Here is a 17397-nt window from a genome sequence, read left to right as displayed (position 1 = left end):
CACACACAAACCCCACACACACACAAAATAACAATTAAAATGGCAAAAGACTTGAATGGACATTTCTTCAGAAAAAAACCTACAAATGGCCAACAGATATATGGAAAGATGTTTAACATCACTAATCATCAGGGAAATGCAAATCAAAGCCACAATAAGATGTCCTTTCACACTTATTAGATTGGCTGTTCTGAAAAAAGCAAAATATAACTTGTGTTGATGAGATTGTAGAAAAATTGGAATCTTGTACACTTGGCAGAAATGTAAAATGGTGTAACCACTATAGAAAACAGTACGGGGGTTCCTCAAAAACTTAAAAATAGAACTACTATATGTATACATCTAAAAGAAGTGAAATCGGGATCTCAAAGAGGTATCTGTACCCCCCATGTTCTTTCTAGCATTATTCACGATAACCAAGATGTGGAAATAGCCTAAATGTTCATTGATAAATTACTGGAAAAAGAAAACATAGATGTATGTACAACTGAATCCTATTCTGCCTTAGAAGGAAATCCTGCCATATTAAGAATGAACCTGTAGAACATTATGCTAAGTGAAATAAGTCTGTCACAGTAGGACAAATATGGCATGAGATATCTGAAATAGTCAAATTCATAGAAACATAAAGTAGAATGGTGGTGCAAAGGGCTGGGGTAAGGAGAACTCGAGCTATTGTTCAATTGGTATAAAGTATAAGTTTTAGAGACCTGCTATAATTAACAATACTGTGCTATTCTCTTATAAATTTGCTTGAGAGGGCAGATCTCATATTAAGTGTTCTTACCATAGTAAGTAAATCAATAAATAAAATCCAGGGATTTGAAATTCTGTATTTTTTACACACTAAATTCTCATACACCTTATGATCTTATTTGGGAGGAGGGGAGAAATGTTTGTTTCATATTATTTTTATGTCTGACTTTTGACATAGATCTTTGGGAGCTTTCAGGCAAAAATAGCTCACCATTTAAGAGTACCACTTCATTAGGATGAAAATCTTCTTTATTAATTTTCTTAATGTATATTATACATACGGTGATATGATACAGTAATGTTCCATTTAAATAGTAGTTTAACCTATACAAGTTCTAATGTAAACAAAATGAATGAGAAAAATAAGGCTACATCCTTGGATGAAAGAATTGTGAGTAACTAAGGTATGGTTATGTAATTTTTAATTATGAGGAGCACACCAATGTATTTTTCCATGTTTGATTCAACAAACATTTATTGGGGATCTTTTTTGTGTGTGAAATATCACTGAAGATCGGGTATAACAAAAAAGAATGAAAGGGTGTCCCTAAAGCAATCATTGGACTCCTTGACCGGGCAGTAGCACAGAATTTGTCCATGAATCCAGAGCGCCGAATACATCTGGCAACCAAAGGATAGCTTTAGTGTCAGATCCAAAATGTTAGTGCAAATGAGTAAACTGAAATTTTACCAAACACAATTTTTATAGGCAATGAACAATGTTTTGACTTTCTGACATTGACTTTACCAAATTTGTCATGGGACATTCTCTCCTTGGGTCTTCTTTTATTCTAGAGACCAGGTTACATACCTTAAAGAAAGAAATGATGCCATGAATCCAAGGCCTTTGTGAATCCATTATGTTCTTTGCATCTATTTTGAGAGAAGGTATATCGAGGCACTGTTTAAATGCTCTACAGTGGGATGCCTGGGTGGCTCAGTGGTTGAGCGTCTGCCTTTGACTCAGGGTGTGATCCCAGGGTTCCGGGATTGAGTCCCACATCGGGCTCCCTGTGAGGAACGTGCTTCTCCCTATGTCTCTGCCAATGTCTCTGTCTCTCTGTCTCTCATGAATAAATAAATAAAATATTAAAAAAATAAATAGTGCTCTACAGGTGTTAACACATAATTATCCTAACAACCAAATGGAATGGTATTCACAGTTTATGGATGAAGAACCCAAGGCATAAAGAGCCTAAGCAATTAATCTTCCAAATCTAGGAAGTAATAGAAGGTTTGAATTGGGCAGTCTTCATATTTCTCTTTAATTCAGAGCTCTCTGTCCATCCTCCTGGTGCTAATCTTGGTATTGTTTATAGTCCTAGCCATGGTCTTCCTTGGCATGTGCTAGAGAGGATGTGAGTGACTTGGCTATGCTACCAAATTAACCTTGATGTTAGCACAAATCTTTACCCAAATTTGTAAGCCTTTCCTCCCTTTTCCCCCCACCAAGTTCTCAAGCTGAGTTTAACCCACTAAGATGGATAAATATTAACTTCTAGGTCAGCACTGCCATGCGTCACAGGCCAGAGTCTAAAGAGCAGGGAACTTTAGTCTCTACCTGTGTCTCCTCTCACATGGGCAGAAGACAGAAATGCAGCTTCAGGTGTTTCTCTACAAATGTGTAGATGGTTGTGCCCTTTATTCTCCATTTGGTACAATCAGATCATGCCTTTGTAGATACATATATAATGCATAATAATTTTTAATGATCAAAATAATCAGAGGAATTCCACTCTTGGTCATCAGATCTCTGTGTGTTTGTGTTCACAAGTATAGGAACATGTTCAGAGAATTTTTTTTAAATGCACATGCAGAGGTCAAGAGATCTTACAAATTATTCAGTGCAAGCCTTTCAACATATAAAAAAGAAAAATGAACACCCAAAGTATTATTTACCAAAATAACATAGATATTATTTTGAGAAAGCAGTCACATGTTAGCTCTCTATTTATTATTGCACTTTGAATTATTTTCTAATTTTTTTGCCAAAGCTATATAGTAGGGTACAGTTAAAGGACCTGCTAGATGTTTTTAAAGATTTTATTTATTTATTCATGAGAGACACGCAGAGAGAGGCAGAGACATAGGCAGAGGGAGAAGCAGTCTCAATGAAGGGAGCCTGATGTGGGACTTGATCCCAGGACTCCGGGATCATGCCCTGAGCCAAAAGCAGACGCTCAGTCGCTGAGCCACCCAGGCATCCCAGGACCTGCTACTTTTGCAAAGTTTCTCAAGAAAAAGAACAGGTACCAGTTCCCCTGTTCTTCAGTTCCTCTTACCCAAAGAAACCACTTTCAACTCTTTGCCTGGTGTTATCTCCACATACTTTAATGGCAAGCAAAAATTACCACCTCCTGATTTCTTTAGTTTGGGGCATTGTACATTGACTTTCCCCTATGGAAGATGAAGACTTAGTTCTTTATTCTTCTTATCCACACCACACACAATCAATTTCTATCCTCACAATATAATTATATCTTGGTTTTGATTAGAAAAATATTCATTGTTTTGTGGCACCTGGGTGGCTCAGTCAGTTGAGCATCCGACTCTTGACTTCAACTAAGATCTTGATCTCAGGGTCATCAGTGCAAGCCCTGCACTGGGCTCTGGGATCCATGCTGGGCATGGAGCCTACTTTAAAAACAGGAAGGAAGGGAGGGAGGGAAAGAGAGAGAGAGAGAAAGAAAAGAAAAGAAAAAATATCCAAGGTTTATATTGACTAGGTAGTTGACATTTGAACAACAGGAGTTTGAACTATGCATGTCTACTTGTATGCAGGTTTCTTTGATGAATACAGAACACTACTGTAAATGTATTTTCTCTTCCCATCAGTTTCCTTAATATACATTTTTCTAGCCTACTTTATTGTAAGAATATAGTACACATGTAACATATATAATGTGTTAATCAACTGTTTAAGTTATCAGTAAGGCTTCAAGTCAACAGTAGGCTATTAGTAGTTAGGTTTTGAGAGAGTCAAAAGTTATACATGGATTTTCAACCACACAGAGGGACCAATGCCCCTAATCACGGTATTGTTCAAGGCTCAACTGTATATATGCTATTCAGAAATGGGGTCTATGCTAAACTGTATTTTTTTCTTGCACAACTTACCCATAGAGTTAATAATTTTCCTTTCACTTATTTATTTTTGTATGTCTGTTACTCTTGAGTGTTTTTATGTACTTAACCATTCATCCAATACTAAAATATTTACTAATTGTCTAAATATTCATGTTCCATGATTCTATCAGTTTATAACAGATGTCATGCTAATTCAGCTGAGTTGTTTATTTATGTGCTTATGCTTTTAATTTCTAAGAGGTTTTTTTGTTTTGTTTTCTGTGTGTCCTTTTTTACAGCATCATTTTCTTGCTTCATGATGCAGTATATTCTCTTATATCCATTAGGGTTTTTTCCCCCCCAAGATTTATTTCTTTTGGGAGTAGAGCTAGAGAAGGGAGAGAAAATTCTCAAGCAGACTCCCTGCTGAGCATGGAGATTGACACAGGACTTAGTCCCAGGACCCTGAGATCAACATCTGAGCTGAAATCAAGAGTCAGACACTCAACTGACTGAGCCATCCAAGTGCCCCTCCATAAGGTTTTTAATAATAATTGATAATGATATTTTCTTTTTCCTTCATAGTCCCCGATCCCTATAGAATGTTTCTGGTTTTCCTCAAGTATTTGATAATCTTTGGTGCTCTGCTCATATGTAAGAGCAGGAAACCTAAAACTGAAGTTCTGAACATGAAGGGGACAGAGCTAGGGAGGGAGCATTCATTGATGGTGACTTGTAATAATCTCACTGAGCCAGTTGTTGGGGAACTTGTAGTGTCAGTATCTTTAGAGATTCCCTCATGGATTAATCATATCCTCTAAGAAAACTCCAAGCTCTTGCCTGGACGGTAAGAATCTGTCTGCCAGTGTTTGTTTGGGAGATGAAGGTGAAAAGTAGACTAGAGGAATCCTGTCTTTATGTAGTATCCCACCTTGAAAATTGCCTGGTACATCCCCCAATTCAGAGGCCTTCTGCTTTTGCCCCCAGTACAGGATAAACTTCCAGGCTTCTGCTGAGATGAAGTAGGGGTTGTCATCAGGTGACAGTTGGGGAAGGAAGGGAATGTCAACTGCTTCTTAAACATAGTTCAACCACCACTACCATTCTGACCTCAACTTACCCCACTCCCTGAGGCAACTGTCGTCACCAATCGCTGAGCTTTCTGATGACCCTGCATAAATTGGTGGTGCACATCTGGCCCACCTCCAGTTTCTGGTCCAGCTTTCTCAGGTCCACTTAGTGAGTGGTTACTATCCACCTGTTTGCTAGCTTTCATAATGCTGTTATTACCACCTTTCCTGGTTGTATTATTAAAAATATATATATGGGGACACCTGGGTGGCTCAGCGGTTGAGTGTCTGCCTTTGGCTCAGGTGGTGATCCTGGGGTCCTGGGTTCAAGGTGCAAATCGGGCTCCCTCAGGGAGCCTGCTTCTCCCTCTGCCTGCATCTCTGCCTCTCTTTCTGTGTCTCTCGTGAATAAATTAAGTCTCTAAAAATATATATATGTGTGTATTTATATGTATATATACATATATATAGAATTATTTTAGTTTTGATAAGATTCAAGAGTAAGCCAAAACGGATGAGTATGTTTGATCTGCTGTCTGTGCCTGATGCTCTACCCATACATATTTAAATATGGTAGGGGCGCATGGGTCACTCAGTGACTTGAGTATCTGACTCTTGATTTCAGCTCAGCACATGATCCTGGGTTCATGAGATTGAGCTCCACGTCATGTGTGAGGCTCCACACTCAGTGGGGAGTCTGCTCAGGATTCTTTCTCTCTCCATCTCTTTCTCTTTCTCTCAATTACATAAATAAATCTTTAAAAGAAAAGAAAGTAAAGAAAAGAGAAAAGAAAAGAAAGAAAAGAAGGAAAGAAGGAAGGAACTTACCAACATAGTAACCAGAGATCCAAGAACATATAATTATCCATTCTAATTAGTGATGAATTACAGGATTCCAAATTAAAAAGTTTTTTAATTGTTTATCAGGAAAAAAAAAACCCTACTTTACCTGTGATCATAAATTTTTCTTCTCTCTCACTTCTTAATATATTAGCTTAATAGTCATCCTAGGCTTTATCAACAAATACTTTCATGCATATCTGCTTGGTCCGTGGCACTGTAGCAGATTCTGTAGAGCTTATAAGCCTCTGTCTTTCCCCTAACCACTCTACCGAGAGAGATTTGTCATGACATGAATGATTTAAGTGTAAGACTGTATTTTATTTATAAAACAGCTTGGGAATTTTTACAGATGACAGAAACTATTCCTTTAACTACAGACTACAGATAGTGTCAAGAAAGTAAATATGGACATCTGCCAATCACTTTATAATTTTTTGTTTCCTCAGTGGTATACAACCGACATTTTGAACAAGGGAATTCTCTGTTGTGTTGGACAAGCCCAAGCATTATAATTTTGTTACACATAACAACACATAAATGTCGTTAGTGTCCTGGCATTGAGACACTAAAACACTAATCCCCTCACACATTTCCAGATATCCTTCCCATATTCCTAAGTGTCCCCTATGGGGCAGTAACCTCTCTCCCCAGAAAATCACTGATTTCTCATACAATTCTTTGAAATGAATCTCATTATGTTTTACAACTAAGATCACAAAGACTCTGAGAGGTTAAGTAAGCTCCTTATGCTCACCAAAAGCCAGCACCTGATTTGAAATGTCTAATTCCAAAGCTTGCTCTACCTATCTGCTCTCAGTTGCTGAAAGAGTTCCCAGAAGTTGTATTAGTCAGCTTGGGCTGCGTAACAAAATATCAGAGACTGGGTGGCTTACAAAATAGAAATTTGTGTTCCCACAGTTTTGGAACCTACTAAGTCCAAGGAAATGGGTCTTAGTGAGGTTCAGTTTCTGGAGAAAGCCTTCTTCCCGGCTTGTAGATGGCTATCTTATTGTTCTGTCCTCATGTGGCCCTAATCCTTGTATACAGAGAGAGAGATGGAGAGAGCAAGACATCTCTGATGTCTCTTTGTATAAGGGCACTAATCCTGTCAGACCAGCACTCTACCCTTATGACCTCATTTAACCTTTATTACTTCCTTAGATGTCCCTTCTCCAAATAAAGCCAAACTGAGGGTTTAGGGCTCCAACACATGAATGTAGAAGGGGCACAAACATTCAGTCCATAGCAGATGTTGAGGAATGAGAACACATAAACCAGTGGCTGGAATCCAGTCCTGTCATTTGTATTCCTTCTTTACTTGTTCATTCAAAGAAAGCCCTTGTGACAAGATCTCTGATTAAGTGAGTACATGTACTGTGGAAGCCAGAGGAAGAGTGATCTAAATCCTTGCTCCTCTGAGTGGGTCTGTGGACTAGTAGCATTAGTATCACTTGAGAGCTTGTTGAAAAGAGAATTTGGAGCCAACTCTAAACCTGTGGAATCAGAATTTTCACATTAACAAAATGCCCGAGAGATTCTTGAACACATTCAAGTTTGGGAAGCAGTGATCCAAATCAACGGTTTCCAAAGTGTTTGGATCATGCAGCTTATCAGTAAAAAAAAAAAATTGGCACATGTGTGTTTGTATAATACCCATAAACTATACTAATATTTTGTAATGTTATACACTAAGTAGACATTTTTAAAAGATGAGATAAACAGGTATCAATAGGAGTTGTAATGTTTTTCCCCCAACCCCTAGTGTTTCATCTTAGTAACTTCCAGAGGTACGAGTACCCCATCTAGACACCCACTGGCCTAAATCATACCAGGAGCTCAAATGGCTCAATCCTAAGTCTTACTGGCCACTCACACATGAATACTCTCATGACACACTGTAGTGGAATGAACAATTCACAAAGTGTCATATATTTAAAATCCTTTCTCCACATTCAAAGCAAATATTGGTTGACATATATAACAGATCATTACATTTTGGCTTTCTAGAAATTCATAACATATTTTAAGGAACTGTGATATCTGGTGTTCTTTGTGGGGAATGGGTACTTACTTGTCTACAAAATGATAAATTGGCGTAGACTTTTAATAGGCTAATGTAAAAAAATGCTTCCAATTCTAAGAATCATAATCTAGCTATTAAAAATTATAAAGTGCTTGTATATATGTTCTGATATGAAAAAATATTCGTGATGTAATTTTAAGTAGATAAGAAGGCTAGAGATAACCACAGTTAGTGGTTACTATCTTTGAATGGTATTTATTACACTTTTGCTTCATCCGTATTTTCTAATTTGTTTGCAATGACAATATATTATTTGTGTAATAAAACAATCACTGTCATTGACTTCACTGACACACCTTTACCCTTATGTGCCTAACAGGCACAAAGAACAGCCCATTCTTTGCAGAGTTATTGGAATTTACCAGTCTTCACATCAGACTGTCTTAGTCTTTTTGGGCTGCTGTAAGAGAATACCACAGACTGGGTGGCTCATAAAGAGCACACATTCATTTTTCAAAGTTCAAGAGGCTGAGAAGTCTAAGATCAAGACACCAGGAGATTGGTGTCTGGTGCGGGTCTATTTCCTGGCTCACAGATGGCCATCTTTTCCCTGTGTCCTCATGTGGCTGAAGGGGTGAGAGAGCGTTCTAGGACCTATTTTATAAAAGCACTAATCCTACTCGTAAGGGCTCTCTCTTTATAACCTGATCACCTCCCAGAGGTCCCACCTCCAAATACTATCACATTGGGGTTTAGGTTTCAGTATATGAATTTGTAGCTGGGGTGTGGGAGGGGCACAGACATTTCATGTGGCCAGGGTGTGGGAGGGGCACAGACATTCCATGCAAAGACCAAAAGGAGAATTATATGCTCCGTTCTCCTGCACAAGCAAAAAGAAATTACATACTTGTGTGTTATATGCACATAGACATAGCATCCCTGCCTTAGCTGGGGCTTCTATAACAAATTACCATAGACTGGATGGCTTAACAGATATTTCTTTTTCATCATTCTAGAAGCTGGAAGTTCAAGATCAGGATCTCAACTTGGCCATGTTTCTAGTGAGGGTCCTCTTCTGGGATCGGCACTCTCATGGCCTTTCTTTGGTTCATGTGCAAGAGAGAGCAAGAGAACGATCTTGGTCTCTTCCTTTAATAAGGGCACTAATCCTGTCCTATGGCTTCACTCTCAGGACTTTATCTAAAACTCTAAAGGCCCCCCACCTCCAGATACCTCAGCAGCAGCAGGGATTATTAGGACTTCAACCTGTGACCTTGGGACACAAATATTTAGCCCATAGAACTTCTCTCACAGCTAAAATAGCATTTACAAAAAATAAAATAAAATAAATTTTTAAAAAATAAATTAGCATTTATATTTCAAAAAGAGTAAGTGGCAAAAAGGGTAACTAGTCAAGTACAAGGTAGGTTTCTTCTTTAAAATACCTCACCTGCATTGGATTATCACCATCATGAGGCCATTTGAGAATAGGAAGTACATTCTTAATGGTTTATTGATTGCTGCATAGTAAAGGTTCCCCAAAGTAATGCTTTGAAACAACCGCAAACATCATCTCTGATGGTCTCTGTAGGTCAGGAATTGGAGCGTGGCCCCGGGTAGGCCTTTCTGGTTCAGGATATCCCATAAGGTTGCAGCCACTTGTCAACCATGGCTTTAGTCACTGAGGTTTGGCTGGGACTGGAGCATCCACCTCCCGAGGGGGCACCTCTGCTGCTCCTGTCCTCACAGCAAAGTAGCCGGCTCTCCCTTCAGAGTGAGCAGCACTAGAGAGGATTCCAGAAGCCATCATGCCCTTCCTAACCTAGCCTTGACTTACCCACCACCATTCCTGCCATATTCCTTTGACCACACTGGCCAGCCCTGGTTCAGTGGGGGAAGAGGGAGGGATGCGAACCAGTTGGCAAGGACCATGGGGAGGCCAGTAGGAAGGCTGGCCCCCATCTTACTAACCATCCTGCTGCATTTTCTCACCTTCTGCTTAGTAAAGACACGGTTCTTTTATGAAATGAAGATTAACTAGGTACCCTCTTCCTAAGTGTATCCAAGGCAGCTGAGGTGATGTTGAGAGAGGCCAAAGCAGTAGTCAGTCTTGGAGAGTCCAAGAAATGTGAAGGAGCAGAATTTGATTCCAGAGGGGTAAAGAGGGATGCTTGGAACTAGAAAACAGTTGAGATGGTAGAGGCCAGAGGACGCCAGCCTCTCTGATGATTCAGGGCATCCAGACTTAAGACGGAGGAGTTGTAGGTGCCCAATTAACAATTCCAAAATTCTTTCAGTCCAAAGACACTAAAATTAGACAGTAGAAGAGGTTATTCATTTCAATTCTGCAAACATTCGTATGCTTCCTCTAGGACAGGAAAAGAATAGCAATGGGACAGTGATAGAGAGGGAGGAACTAACAGTGAGTAGCTAACTGGGGTATGTACACAGTTGTTTTTAATTTTGATAGTAACCCTGGGAGGTAAGTGTTCTTATTCTCATTTAATGGGAGTAAGATCGAACCTAGCGGATGTCTGGTCAGCCACGTAACCAGTTAGTAGAGACCAGAGTTGCACTGAACTTTAAAATAGGTCTTCCCCGGGCAGCCCAGGTGGCTCAGCAGTTTAGTGCCGCCTTTAGCCCAGGGCGTGATCCTGGAGACCCAGGATCGAGTCCCAGATCTGGCTCCCTGCACGGAGCCTGCTTCTCCCTCTGCCTGTGTCTCTGCTTTCTCTCTCTGTGTATCTCCCATGAATAAATAAATAAAATCTTTAAAAAAAAATAGGTCTTCCCAGCATCTAAAAATCAAACTAAGTTAGATCAAATATAGTTAACAGCAGCCACAGGAAGGCTTAAGGTGGGTGAGAATCAGCCACTCTCCAACGGCCTCCCTGCCAAGATTTAATGAAAGCAAGTCTCAGACCAGATTCCCCACACGTGTGTATTTTTAAACCCATTTACTAGCAATACTAGCAAGCAGACACAAAACAATACATCAATCCATTTTGTAAACTTGAAAGGCCAGTCCTCTGACTTTTTAGGTTCTCCTATCACCACCCTGGAGAGAAAAATTCTTGAGTCAGACCTGACAATATCCCAGACATAGTATCCCGTTACTGTTGGAGTCAGCACCAGGCACCAGAAATCAGGTAACCCAATGGCGAGTCATAGGACCATGAATCCGGCTTCAGGCAACGTGCCCAGCGTTGGGTGTCGACTGCAAGCTTCCCTAGATTCACACTCCCTGTTCATACACCTGCAACCTCAAACCCCACAGGTAGTGTCTATTTCTAACATTTACTTTCCTGATGAAATAAACCACGAAGGAAAACCCGCTTATTCACTAATTCGTATCTTAATCAGCAGATAGCTGGCGTGGCATTTGGTTTGGCCTTTCTAATTAGATACTAGTTGATCACCCTTGGAGTATAAAATTTTTACTACCCCTAGGGTTTAATAAACTAAACATTTATTTCATACTGTTTATAATCAAGTAAACTATAGACCTCAGAGCAAAGGAGACCTGCAAATTCTTAGCCAGAGAGTGGATGCAGGCAGAGCTGAGTTGAGGACTAACACCTATTAACACATTGGTGTCCGGGACCGTATTTGAGGTAGTTACCGTCACATTGCTTCATGTGTTGGATTTGGCTTCTCAATCACAGTATAAAATTCTGAGGAGTAGGTCGTACAATACATATATTTTTTTATTTTCCTACAATGGCTATGATGGTGTGAGATTCATATAGGTACATGCAGGTATAGGATAAATACTTTTTAATTATTAAAATCTATGGTGATATAAAATATTTGGGCCTGAGAATTCTGTATTTGCTTGGAAATTCTAAAGTGCCTCAGCGGACTAAAATGACATTAAAACGCTGCCTGGCTCACTTGAAAGGATTCGGTGCAATTTAAGATTGCAATGAATAATGGAAATGTTATACACATTTTGTATGGTTTTCTTTTTATGTCATTTCGCAGCTTTGGTTCCAAGACATATTAAGCTTCATCAGGCGATAAGCATAGCATATGAATCATCCTATGTAAATATAAATGGTAATATTTGGCTTCACTTCAGAATTTTTTTGAGTTTGTCCTCTTCCACCAGATTTAATCATGTCGATCATCAACTCCGAGGAGATGGAAGTTAGTACTCTGGTTTGTTTTTATTCCAGGTACTGCCTGAATGCTAATAGTTGAAAAGCACTATAGTATTTGACTCCAAGAGCTTTGACTAAAGGGATTTCATGTTTTCACTCGTGTCCCCAGCAAGGGAAGGCGTAGAGGGCCTTCTATTTAATATGTAATCACCGCACCTGGCAACAGTTAGGGCTGAGTGTTTGGTTTGGTTAAGCAATAGCCATCAGCCCCACCGCCAACCTGAAGCCACACCCCAGCCAAGAGGGCTCAGGGCTGGATTTTCTGCTTGGGTTTTAACCATTGCACAACTGTGTAAAGTCCCTAGGACCTGCTAGGATTGTAGCCTTGGGATGTAAGCTTTTGGGGCACCTCTGGCACAAAGGAAGGAAAAGAATCAGCAGAACAGCCCCAATATAGGTCTGATGAGGTCAAATGCCTGGTGAGGTAAGAAAATGCTTCAGAAGAAAAAAAAATAAAGAAACACAGCTTTTTGCAATTGCTCAGAGAGAGAAAGAAGCCCATATTGATTTACTAAAGCATTCTCCTAGGAAGGAGAGCTGCCCGTTTGGGGAAGGAAGAGTTTGAATTAGAAACACTGATCCCATAAATGTACTCTGCATTCCTTCCAAATTCACATAAAACCAGACAGCAGTAGGTACTCAAATTCAAAAATATACCATAGTTAAAGGAACCGATCTCATGAACAGTTTGAGCCCTAGTGTATATTATGTGAACAACTCCACCAGGAGAGAAAAACTTCCTGCTTTGCTCCAGCTTAAAGTTTGCACATGTAAATACACACACACACACACACACACACACACACACACTTACACTCATTTTATTAATTTCAAACATTCAGTGTGGGTAATCTGGTTCAGTGCTCACTGTTTAAGATTTTAAATCTGACATATTTGGTTTATCATATTTGGAAAAACTTTTTTTTCCATTTAGAATATTTTCTACCCAGGGACCTAGATTGAGTTTTTACGAAATGGGGTAATTTAGCAGCTCACAGAGAATCTGAGTTTGGGTACTGCTAGACTTACCAATATGTTACCTGAAGTCCTTATACCTTAAAGTGTTTTCCAGGCTAAATTCTGTGATTTCCCCCAGAAACATATAATCACATTGTCTTCAATAACGTGCAACATAAATATACTTGTTACAGATCCTAGGTACTTTGGAGTCACCTATTTAGTTTCTTTTTTAGTATTTCTAGCTTTGAGATTCCTATATATTCCTTCCTGTGTATGTCCTCCCCAACAATATGATCATATATTATTGATACTGTAAATCTTATATCTGAAGGCGACACTGACTCCTGGTCACTCTATTATACCTTCTGTGCTCGAAGCACTTAGTATTTGCCGAAATTGCCTGTGGCTCGTCAATGAATCCTACATGTCCCTGAAATCCAGAATAAAGAATAGGGTTCATAAATGTACATAAATAACAGGACAAGTGAGATTTTAGAATCTGACTTCCTTGAAATTTGATCTGGTTAATAACTATCACAAGTGGGGCTGTTCTTTTTGTTCTTGGAAGAAAATACCATCTTCTAGAGAGGGGGAAAAATGGAACCAATTCAACCTGCTTACTCAACCATGTAGAAGACAGGAAGAAGGGGTTTCGTCTGTGCCCTGCCCCCCAACACTGCCCCCCTCTCCGCCCCAGTTAACCTTAAATTGATTTTGAAAAGGGGAAAGAATTCAGTGTGCTCCGTGTGACTATTAGGTGTATCCCACCCCCCTCTACCACCCAAGTGCACTACACATACATTCCATGCACTAAATCCTTTAGTTCACTGAATACAACCAACCTGTAAGATAGGTATTATTACCCCAAATCCGTATATTTAAAAAATAATGTGAGCCATTTGATATTTGTGTTTTTTCACTTTGCCTTTTAAATGTCTGCTTTAAGGGGGAAAAAACCGAAAAGAGGCAAAGAAAGAACCTAAAGAGGCCTGGAATCTCAAAAGTAATGATAAATGTTCCAGGGCACCTGGAGTGTTGTAGGGCACCACATTTTTCAGAATATCAAAAACTCTTCAAAAGATCTTGTGGTTAAACAGGATGCTCCCAAACCAGTGCTGTCTCTATTGATTTCACAGGAGGCAAAAGAGGCTTCCTAACTCCTAGCCCATGATTCTGACATAAAATACTCACTGTCAGAAGTTACCCTTTGGGGTCCTTGCTGAAACTCTCTGGTTACAAATTTGCCTTCCCTTTTTTTGGTATTTCTGGAAAAAAAATGGAAGTCATGATCCTAGGGAGCCAGGTAACAATCTTCCACGGACTCAAGAAATCTGACCATGACTAGCTTGGTCTCCAACTCCCTTTTCGCTGAATCACGTTTGAAAATTGCTCCTCCTTGGGAAAGGAAGCAGCTGGCCTGACAGACCCAGGTGTGTCCAGAAAAGGACTGTTTTACGGTGATTGTCCCCTCAGTTTAATGATCAGCATGTCATTCCCCATCTGCTGGCATTGAGGCATTATCCAGGAGCTTTGCGTGCAATTGGTCTAATCTCTACAATAAACCTAGGCACAACACTGTCCCCATCCCACAGGTGGGGAAACTGAGTCTGGTCTCAAAGACACATCACCTTCCTGGAGCCATTTTCTCCCTCACTAAGTGTTAATATTCTCCTGGGAACTTGGGGCCAGCCATCCACCTCTTGAGACTGATTAACTCACAGCAAGGGAAGTCAGGTCTTAGGGTGACTGTTAATTGGAGGTTAGTGGTGTGTGGCTGGGGGGAAATGGTCTGAGAAAGCATTTGCCCTTCAGGCTCAGAACCCTGAAGCCTTATGCCAGAGCTAGCCAGAGCTAGCCATTCATTTTAGAATCTCAGAAATGTTGTGAGAGGATTTTAAATATTAAAGTGTATTAATAAAAAAAATAAAATAAAGTGTATTAAAGTAGGGGCACCTGGGTGGCTCAGTCGGTTGGGCCTCTGCCTTCGGCTCAGGTCATGATCCCAGGGTCCTGGGATTGAACCCCCCCACCCCCCTGCATCAGGCTCCCTGATCAGCAGGAAGTCTGCTTCTCCCTCTCCCTCTCCCCCTGCCCCATCCCCACTCGTGTTCTCTCCCACTCTCTCTGCTCTCCAATTAATTAATTTTAAAAATTGTATTAGAGTATAATTAACTTGTATTGACAACAAAATTAACTAGTACTCAAAACTCATCACTTCCAAATTATTGTTTTCTGTGCTGTTGAGGATATTTACTGGGCCATCTATTGTGTCTGTGTGGTAGAAATACTGTAAAATGGTGTACAGCTGTGTATCTCCTTCCAGCTTCCCGTTCACTGACTTAACGTTGTGTCCCGAAATCAGCCACGGGAGCATCTACACCGTGCAAATTAGCAAAAACTGTAAGTCAGAGCTCAATGGAATGTTTTGTTGCTTGACCACAATTAGGAATATGATAAAGAAAATGTTAAGTGAAACGTGGACTCTGCTGAGTCTGTAGCTGGTACATGGGAACAACACAAAAGAACCCTGAAGAAATTTCTCTTCCGGTATTCAAACACTGCTATCCGACTCAGAAAAGAATTTGCTTGTGTCATTCACAAACGAGTGATGCTCCAACACATGGGATCATTGTTTCACTTTTGTCTAACTTTGTCAGCTTAAATTCATTCATGTTAGAACTGTAGGTGTCAGTTGTAACCATAGGTTAGCCACTGATAGAAGAGTCTGGCAAAACTCAGCTAAAGCATTCTGTGAAAACCAATTGCCTACAGGGAATTTATAATAGAAGGTATTGTTTTACTATTATTTACCAAGGGTGTTCCACACATTTTTTATGATAAACATGTTTTTCTATAGAACCAGTTGTTAAATACTGGCCAGCATACCAGTGCCTGGGGGGCATGACTGGTCTGCAAACTTTGCACCTGCCAGAACTGCAGAGCAAAATTGATGCCTTCCCCCAGAACACTGCCACCATTTCGGACGTAACTGAAATAGTTACACAGCTTCTATACTGCTGTTAAAAAAGAGAAGCTAGCAAGCATGCCCACTCCCCCTGGTATTAAATTTTCTGCATTAATCTACCAGCAAAAGAAAATACTGTCAGGAATTCTTTATGCAAAAGCAGGTTGTGGATAAGCGTCTCCTGAAATGTCATGCATTTTGTTGCTGTACATGTACCTTTTTTTCTTTTTCTTTTTCTTTTCTTTTGCTAATGAAGATTATAGGATCCATTTCCAGCTCTCTCTGGCTTAAGCAGCAGGATTTTTACCCCCCAAGACAGTAAGCTAATATCCATTGCAGGTTAGTGTATCAAGCTAAGGAAACATTAAGGATGGAAAAAAAATGAGAATTTAAGCCGGTCTCACATTTACATAGTTGAGTGAATAAAAGTAGGCTAAGAGCTTATCAGTGTCTGGTTTTGCTTTACTTCTACCCTGTACCACTCTCTAGAAATACTCTAGAAATATGTGGATCGTCACACATATTTTTATATTCTCGGTTACCTAAATCTACTTTGATTGGTTTGGGACCATTTCCATAGACTGTGTCTGCATTACATTCCACATGATAGCTGGTGAGGCTGTCCTGTTGATTTTAGCTTATAAATAAGCAAATTTTCTTTGACCAAACGTCATTTTCTTTGAGCAAACTGTAATACGCAAAATTTTGAGAACTATCCTTTTCACCTCACTATTATGAACATTTAATGTTTGTTAATGAAGAAACAATGAAGGAAGGCAGGTAGCTAGGAAGAAGGGAAGGAAGGAAAAAAAAAACAAAACAAAACTAGGGACTCATCCAGTATTTTGTGGAAATTTTCTTATATAGGATTAGGAATGCTGAAGTAGAAGGGATTAAAATAACTGGTCAATATAAATTTGACTTAGGTTCGGACAGTCATCTTAATGGAGACAGAGCCTGTCTGCAGAGTCCTTGGTTCCCTTAGAAAAGCAGGTAGATTGCCAAGTAATGGTGGGAAGTACTTACAGTGCACATTTTCCTGGTGATTATTAGGCAGGATTTTTTTCTTCTGGTTTCATTAACAATACATCAGGTTCTTTCTTTTCTTGGGATGTCTGTTTTACCTAATGCATCAGAAATGACGCTGAAAAGAAACTCTGACAAAGTTCTCTCTTGGGACTGTTGGTTGGGGGAAGCAGTGTGTGTGTGTGTGTGTGTGTGTGTGTGTGTGTGTGTATGTGTGTGTGTGTTTTGGTGACGTTGAAGGAAGCAAGATAAAATAAGCAGTCCATGCAGAAGTAACAATTTTTATTTTTTTAACTTTTGAAAATCACTGTTCCAAGAAACATACAACTTTTTAATTATTTATTCATGAGAGACAGAGAAAGAGAGAGAGAGAGAGAGAGAGAGAGAGAGGCAGAGACACAGGCAGAGGGAGAAGCAGCTCCATGCAGGGAGCCTGACGTGGGACTCGATCCTGGGTCCCCAGGATCAGGCCCTAGGCTGAAGGCGGTGCTAGACTTCTGAGCCACCTGGGCTGCCCAAAATATA

General features: G+C 39.9%; 1 protein-coding gene across 10 annotated transcripts in view; it reads left to right on the top strand.

Annotated features, from left to right (window-relative positions):
* The window catches only part of PGCKA1 (PDCD10 and GCKIII kinases associated 1), an 87040-nt gene that overhangs the window by 37803 nt on the left and 31840 nt on the right, over positions 1–17397 (top strand). Inside the window, exon 1 of one of the 10 annotated variants that reach the window (XM_072737899.1) lies at positions 15236–15281. The exons of the other annotated variants lie outside the window; for them this stretch is intronic. The gene's annotated coding sequence lies outside the window, so the exon portion shown is untranslated. Of the gene's footprint in view, positions 1–15235; positions 15282–17397 lie in introns of those variants that run through there. 10 annotated transcript variants of the gene reach the window in all.

This window comes from Vulpes vulpes, chromosome 14 (genome assembly GCF_048418805.1).
Source record: "Vulpes vulpes isolate BD-2025 chromosome 14, VulVul3, whole genome shotgun sequence".
In the NCBI taxonomy this organism is placed as follows: domain Eukaryota; kingdom Metazoa; phylum Chordata; class Mammalia; order Carnivora; family Canidae; genus Vulpes; species Vulpes vulpes.
This window is presented reverse-complemented; position numbering and strand designations above follow the sequence as displayed.